Source organism: Lygodium microphyllum, chromosome 14, assembly GCF_053477565.2.
Source record: "Lygodium microphyllum isolate KBCC chromosome 14, Lygodium_microphyllum_v1.1.10, whole genome shotgun sequence".
NCBI lineage: Eukaryota > Viridiplantae > Streptophyta > Polypodiopsida > Schizaeales > Lygodiaceae > Lygodium > Lygodium microphyllum.
The window spans coordinates 68,696,829-68,705,061 of NC_141148.1; the positions used below are offsets into that span (position 1 = coordinate 68,696,829).

At 42.0% G+C, this 8,233-nt stretch overlaps 1 pseudogene; it reads left to right on the forward strand.

The window, feature by feature from the left end:
• The first annotated feature begins 2,430 nt into the window (after window positions 1-2,430).
• On the forward strand, window positions 2,431-4,038 carry LOC148025707 (protein PHOSPHATE-INDUCED 1 homolog pseudogene; annotated as a pseudogene).
• The last annotated feature ends 4,195 nt before the right edge of the window (window positions 4,039-8,233 follow it).

Below are 8,233 nucleotides of genomic sequence, written 5' to 3' on the forward strand. Positions count from 1 at the left end.
TATTCACATTGTTAACTCAAAATGCAAACTATTACGAGTTGAAATTTCTAAGTGGAATGAATGGCTCATAAAAATAAGGTTCGTACAAGACAAAGGATGCAAGACAAAGCAAGTAAGGAAGTATCATCAAAAGGAGCTCTTATTATGGAATTATATTTATCATGATTTTTTACCAAATGTCATTATGGAAATAAGTTGATACTGTTTATTTTGGATTTTGCTCATTTGTCGCATGATCAGTAACTTGTGGAAGTATATCTATCACGATATTTTACCAAACGTCACTATGGAAATAAGTTGACTTTATTTATTATGGATTTTGTTTATTTGATGCATGGTCAATGACTTATCACACGAGATGCATGGATGATACTATTCACATTATTCATTGGTAGATAGAATGAAGGATACTAGTATGTATTGTGTTATGGTGAGTAGATTATTAGACAGAGTTATGCAGGATTATCATTTTGCGATATGCATTTTGATGTGTAGAAATTATGTGCTTCGTAGCTTGAGAATATTAATGGAAATTTGATGCTATGTGGTGTGAAAATACTCTATTTTTGTCGGTTTTCTTAAGCGCAAGGACTTTGCATACGCTCCTGTGCAATAGATTTATTTTGGACGTACTCATTAGAAGGGTTAAAAATATTATTTGTAGACGTAATGCTATTTAGAATAGGGTGTATTAGATTTATTTGCCCAAAAGCAAGTTGTGCAAGGGAAAGGAAAAGTAAGAACGCAAGAATGTACCTTGAATGTATTTTGAGCACAAAAGCTTAATTCAATTATGTAAATACATGTATGGGGGAAGATTGTACGTCCCAAACTTGCATTCTGTAAGTTTTGTGGAATTCTCTTTTCTCTTGCAATTTGTTCGAGTTCTATTTTCTTTCAAGTCTTCCCTATGGTTGATGAAGGCTAGCAACACCTTCTGAATCCCTTTCAAAAATATTTCAAAGAGACCTAATTACTCGAACAAAAATTTATATCAAAGCCATTGTCCCCACTTAAATCCATCTTGGAAATGTGGATGATCATCCATGCCAAGAGAGCCCCCCATCTAAGGTTGTACCAAAGTAACTACCGATTCTATCCAATGCCCACCTCTTTCACTACTACCCTTTCACCTTGATTAAGCCTTTCTTCTTTTAGACATGACCTTACTTAGACTTGTAGTGCTTCCTTAGTCCCGATGCTTTATTAAACTCCTTCAGCACCCCTTGCTTAATGGATACATATTACACACATATCTACTATAATATACTTAAGAGCTTCTTAAGGGAGATAACCTTCTTTTTAGCTAAATTGGCAAAGTATGGAAGCTAACTTTCAAGCTAGTTTCTAAGTACATAGCGACGTTTTAGTGAGACGATGTAGCATTCTACATAATCTATTGGTTTTTCTTAAAAGCCTTTAGGACTAGGACATAGAGATGTCATGACCAAGTGTCCCCCAATATAATTACCTCTCGTGTCATTTGGCATAAAAGGTTTCCTACAAAAACCGGCTTGTATGATGTTGATTGAGGCTCCAAGTTGGCATATTTAATAGTCATCTAATTACGGATTTTGACCATGTTAAGAAGGGCACTATTACGCTTTATGTATCTATTTGTATCTGTTGATTATGCCTTACTACCATGATCCTCAATTCTTGCACTTTTATGCCACTTGATAAATTAAGTGTAACTTTGTACTTGATATTGAGAACACCAACAATGTTCTTACGACACTTCGACACAAAATTTTGTTATACTCTAATTAGTGCTCCCTCAGTTGGTTTCTATAAGTTATATTGGTGTGCATATGCACATCACACGTTGATGGCTTGGTTGAGCCTTCATGTAGGGTAGCTTAAGATCATGCCTTAGATGCTATATCATTAAGCCCTTGTTGATGGGATGTGTTCTTGTGAAAGGAGATGTTTTGTGTTGATTATATTCACTCTAACCTTGTTATTTTGTGAAGGATGTTTTGGGGTGAATCACTTATTTGATAAGTCATCGATGAGCATTTTCGAGTATCTTACATTCATTCGCTTTGCATAGTGCAACATAGCTTGGCAACTTCAAGACATGTTCATATTTTTCTATCATAGGAGATTCGATGCAAATGGTTTAAAACTAGTTGTAAATTTTAGATGTTATAACTTGCTGCACTTGGAAGTTGGCCGTGCTTTTGTATGCAACATTCATGGCTCATGTGAAAACAATAAACATTAATCTTTGTAGAAGTCAAAGGATTATTCGCTCGTGAATGATGATTTGGTTTGGAAGTGGCGAGTCGCGAGATTGCGAAGAAAGAAGAAGTAATTGTGAACGTCAAAGCAAAGGAGATGGGAACGATGAACGACTATTATTATGTGCTACTGCTAGGTGAGGGTAGTGGAGACGGGAGATACGATTGGCAAATGACTCGGAACTCGGGACTCGGGAGGAGCGGCAAAAAAGGCAGCGGCTACTAACGAGAAAAGGCTTACAGGAGAATTCGGTAGCATGTCAGGCCGATGGGCACGCGGTTTAGTAATAATAAAGGAGGTGATGGAGGGGATATATAGAGAAGAGTCATCGCTAGAGTGGAATATTAGCACACGATTTCTCACGCACCTAGCCGGTACACTCAGCCTCTAAGGCATCCGGGTCCAACTCTCTCATATACACGCACAGATCGGTGTCTCATATACTCAATCACATACACAGAACCACATCAGCTACCATCTCTCTCTCTCTCTCTCTCTCTCTCTTCTGCGCGCTATGTGTTATAAGCGGTTCAATGTCTGGCCGTCGTTACTGCTGTTTGTTGCCGTGATGCAATGCGGTGGTGCTTCCTGCAGGCCTCTGAATAGCCGTCGGCTGGCGGCCTTGGTCCCAAGCTCGCCCCTCGTTCTCTCTTACCACGACGGGCCTCTCCTCACCGCCCCCAAACACCTCTCCCTCTACCTCCTCTGGTATGGCGACTTCACGCCCGCCCAGCGCTCCGTCATCACCGACTTCCTCTCCTCCCTCTCTTCGCCGTCCGTCAGGCGCCGCCGCCGTCCCTCCGTCAGCTCCTGGTGGCAGCCCCTCTCCTCCTACTACGACAGGCACAACGCCTCCGTCCCGGCCTCCGTCGCGCTTGCCGGCGAGCTCACGGACGCGGCTTACTCGAAGGGGAAAGCCCTGAAGCGCTCCGACATCGAGGCGCTGGCCCTAGGGGCCCTGCGGGCGAAGAAGAAACCGGGGGCGGTGTACCTGGTTTTGACGGCGGCGGACGTGGCAGTGGAGCGGTTCTGCATGGACTCGTGCGGCTTCCACGACTATACGTTCCCGAGCCGGGCCTCCCACAGCAGGATGGTGGTGTATGGCTGGGTGGGCAACGCGGCCACGCAATGCCCGGGCCAGTGCGCGTGGCCCTTCGCGGTACCGCAATTCGGGCCGCCTAACCCGCCGCTGGTGCCGCCCAACGGCGACGTGGGCGCAGACGGCATGGTGATGGTGGTGGGGACCGTCCTGGCGGGCGCCGCCACGAATCCTTACGGGACGGGCTACTTTGAAGGGGAGGCGTCCGTGCCTCTGGAGGCGGCCACCGCCTGTGCTGGCACATTTGGGGCGGGCGCCTACCCGGGGTACCCCGGCCAACTCCTGGTGGACAAGAAGACGAAGGCCAGCTTCAATGCCTATGGCGTTGGTGGCCGCGAGTTCCTCTTGCCCGCCTTGTGGAACCCTCGCACCCTCACCTGCACCCCTCCTTAACCCCTTCGCTCTCTCTCTCTCTCTCTCTCTCTCTCTCTCTCTCTCTCATACATTGTCCATTCCGAGTGTACCATAAGCCGCGCGCACATTGCGCACAACTGCAGATCTGTTCTTATGAGATTCACACCCGGCGAGGGGAGGATCACATTCGTAACTCGTCTCGTGACCCCCAAGTACCAAACCAGCGAGAAGGTGAATCTCAAGGTACATGCAGAGTCTAAAGTCAGCCAAATTATGTAAACTGTCGACCAACCTATCTTAGAAACAAATCAATATAAATAAATGGCGTTTAAACTTTAAAACAAGCAAAGTTATATAAACTAGCACTCTGCCGTACAACCATGCCAGCTCAGGTCATTTGGACACCTCTAAAGTGATGTTGTTTACCTTCTCTCTCCCTCTCTTTCTCTCTAATAAGGTAAGGGCTGTGTCACGTGCAGTGCTTCACGAGGTAGTGGGGATATATTTCAAGAAAGGTGGCTCCAGTTTCGCACCCAATGTTTGCCAGGCTAAGGAAAAGAGGTCGTGTGTCAGAGAGGCGGTCCCAATTGTTGGAGAGGAGGTCGTGACTAGCTTAGGAAAGAAAACTTGATTGGTCCAATCATTAGCGATAGTGCTACTAAAACGGTGTTTTCTCCTTGCGCTAGCAACGCCTACAGCAAACTCCACTAACTCTACTAGCACAAAACTCCTACGGTGCCATGAGCTCATAGTGGCGGGAGTGGGGTCTCCCTCCCCACACTACAGTCGAGTGCGACACGACTCTGATTATATCCCATACATAGGACATACTTCTTGCAACGAAACACTACACCAAGCACAAAAACAGAAAACCTTTTCACATCATAGATAGTCAACGTACACACACACACACACACACACTCTCTCTCTCTCTCTCTCTCTCTCTCTCTCTCTCTCTCTCATAGAGCACAATGTTAAGTTTACCAAGTTTACCACATTAGTGTGAGGCCAAATGTTGTATATTACTTATACATTTCCATCTCTTCTTTGATTCTTGCATATATCTTTCTATATAGTACTCAAGCTTTAGCCTCACATTGACATTTTCTAACCTCCATAGTGTTGGTTGAATTCCAAAACTAAGGTGCACACCCATATCATTTCAAATATATGCAACTAACTCAACTCCTACATGCCACACAATGTGACATGTAATCATAAGATATAAAACTTTTGAAGGTAGTATATTATGTGTTTCGAATGTAACTTATCAATTTGGGGAATTATGCACTTAAAATTCTTAATCACAAATTTATGCCTTGCTTTCTCTCTCTCAATCAAGTACACTATCGAATGACATTACAACCTCCAAATACATCTATGTAGAGAGCCTACATGAAATTCTTCGTCATAGGAAGAGAAGGGAATAAATCTACTACACATGCAAAAGAGTCTTAGATAGTGGCATAATTTGTCACTTGACCATTAGAGGAAACACCATTACCTCGTGTGACAATTAAATAAAGCACCATTACTTTGTAGCACTAGATATTGACTGAGCAGGAAAGCTAAAAAGTAGGAAGATAATGTGATAATTAATGGATTTAAAACTAAATGGAGGCAAACCCACGCAAATACATTAATCATTATCCCGTGGCATTCTATGACTATACAACGTTCGAATGAGTGCCAAGTTTTGGGTTTTGAAATCGACTTGGACATAGATGTTCCAATACGATTTTACCGTAAGTGCCCATGTGGCATTCTATTCCATATAAAATTTGTACCAAGCATCAAGTCTTTGGTCCTTAAGTAGAATTGGAAAGAAAGGGAAATCATATCTCTACAAATTGTATGATTCTCATCACAAACATTCGGGGAAGGGGGGTGCACACATGTTTATGCAAGTATGCCTCTCTCTGTGTGAATAAATGTTGGCATATATTATGCATGTAAATATGAAAGGAGTGTGTTGTATATGCATAAACTCTTGTAAACCTACACCCTTGGCTTTTTATTTTTTAATGAGGCCATAGGTTTGATGGGTTTGATCTTGCCCTGCACCCTTTGTTGGTAGAACTTCTTGCATCAGTGAGGAAATGAACGAACTCCCCAAATCACCCAATCAAGTACTAAACCTGGTAGCACATGTAACACACATACCCTTTCTAGCATAATGATAAGCCCCTTCAATCAACCTCCCCCCCCCCTCTCTCTCTCTCTCTCTCTCTCTCTCTCTCTCTCTCTCTCTCTCTCTCCATAAACAAACCAGAACACCAAAAGATTTATGCATTTCTATTTCGGTAATCTAAACTTCAATATCACTATGCATTCTTAAAGAGAGTGGTGAAACCATTCATATATGATATATGTTTTTGCTCTTCCTATTGTAGATCATACTATATGCAGGCTTATAAACATCATGACACTATACCAATTAGTTTGCATTAACTTGGCATATGATATTGACTTCAAATTTCTCAAAATCTATATCATATATTCAAATGTTTCCATTAGGAATCATACTACATGACATGTTTCCAAGTATTCTACATAAGCATAGTCATTAGAGTAGTACCAATTTTACATACTTATATGTTGAGAAACACGGATCTAGAGCAAGGTTTAGCTATGGTGGATGAAAAATGAAGACGACTTAAATAGACTAACTGTTTCACAAGTGAATTAGGTTCCAAGATGGAAGCTTGGACTCATAAACACATTCTTGTGTAAGATGGACAATGACACTGACAATAATTCAAATTGATAGTTCCATTGCATTGAAATGAGTGTCAAGTACATGCTTATATAGCTTTTGGATATTACCACTTTTCCTCTCTGTGCTTATGGGATTTTGGACATCTCTTCCTAGAGCATTCTGGAGCATACAACTTTTGTCATCTCTCTTATACAAAGCCTCTTCTAGGCATACATCATTTGATTTCTCAACATCCCCCCCTCAAATGATGAGTCTCTACCCTTGCTGGCTTTTGCCCCCCCTTCATGATGACATGGCCTGAGAAACTAGCTCTCTAGCAGCCTAGTCAAGTTAAGGCTTGAAACTTTACATTTTTGGTAGGGTTTTTACAGTATCCACTATGGGAACAAATTCCTTAAAACAATTTGTCATAGTTGTTGATAGTAGCGGAAGTATCTTTTTCTTCCTCTTCATTCATGAATTGACTTTGGTGGTGGTTATTCTGCATCTGCTGTGCTCTTTTCTTGTGGAAGCATTCACTGACAATATGGCCAGTTTTAGCACAATAATGACATGTCATCCGACTCATGTTGTCGGTATTGAATCCTCGACCTCTTCCCTTGGGTCCAGTAGCTCCTCTAGTGTATAAGAGGTTTTCCCTTGAGCTGGTCTCTTTTACATCTTTGCTTTTAAATTTGCTTTCTCCATCAAGCAGTGAGTGCTCAATATCTTTGAGTGAGAGACTTGGAACATTACTTAGAGTGGACACAAGGTTTTCATATGGATCCTTGTTTACACTTGCAAGTAGTACGGCTATTGCTTCATCTTCATCAATATTCTTCTTAAGAGTTGCAAGCTGGGTTTTTAGGCTCTTGAACTTGTTAATGTGCATGGTCATAGAAGCATTGTCTTTGATATCTAGTTCATAAAACTGCATGAGTAGTTTTACCTTTGAGTTCTTTGCTTGGGTACCAAACATTCTGTCAAGTTCCTCCCAAGCGGTTCTAGCATTTCTAATGCCAGATATATGATGTAGCACATCATCACTTAGTCCCCAAGCAATGATGCATAGTGCCTTGTTATTCATCTTCTTCCATTCTTTTGAACTGGTCTTCTTCAACGAACCCATCTTAATCATCTTCCTTCTTGTTATCTGCATCATCTTCAAACAAGTCCCATAAGTCTTTCCGCATAAGATGGTACATGGTCTTCTCCTTCCAAGCATGGAAGCCTTCACCATTAAATTTTGCTATATGTTCCACTTCAATCATCTTGAGTAGGAGGTCTTACCACAAGAAATCTCGGGCAGTTTCTATCCTTTTACAAGAAGATTGAGATTTACAAGGGATTTGATAATTGCGACTTTTGTGCATAGTGCAAGCAAATAATTTTTTATGTGGGAATTACAAAGTGTCTTTTTGAGTGCTTATGAGTATGAACTGTTGTTACAATGATTGCACAAATGAATTCAAAGGCTACGTGCATGAACTGGGTTTGTGCTACGCTGGTTAGAGAGATATAGTGTGAAAGGGGGTACTTAGGAAGGGTTGATTTTAATCTTAATGTTAAGGTTGAACTGAATAGACCAAACCCTTATCGTTTTTCGTGCTCTCTTCTGAGATTGAGACGCAGACCTGCAGTCTCATCTTCCAAGATTGATCTCGTCAGACTGCATTGCTTTCTCGGTCTTCTAGATTCTTCCTTTCAATACAGCGGCCTTATTTCCTGACAGCAGCACTCGATCTCTTATTACTCGATCGGTACCAGGCCGTGAGGATGTCAACAGCCTTCGACAAATCTGATGACACAGCTACGCAGATTGTTTGAGGTCGTCTATG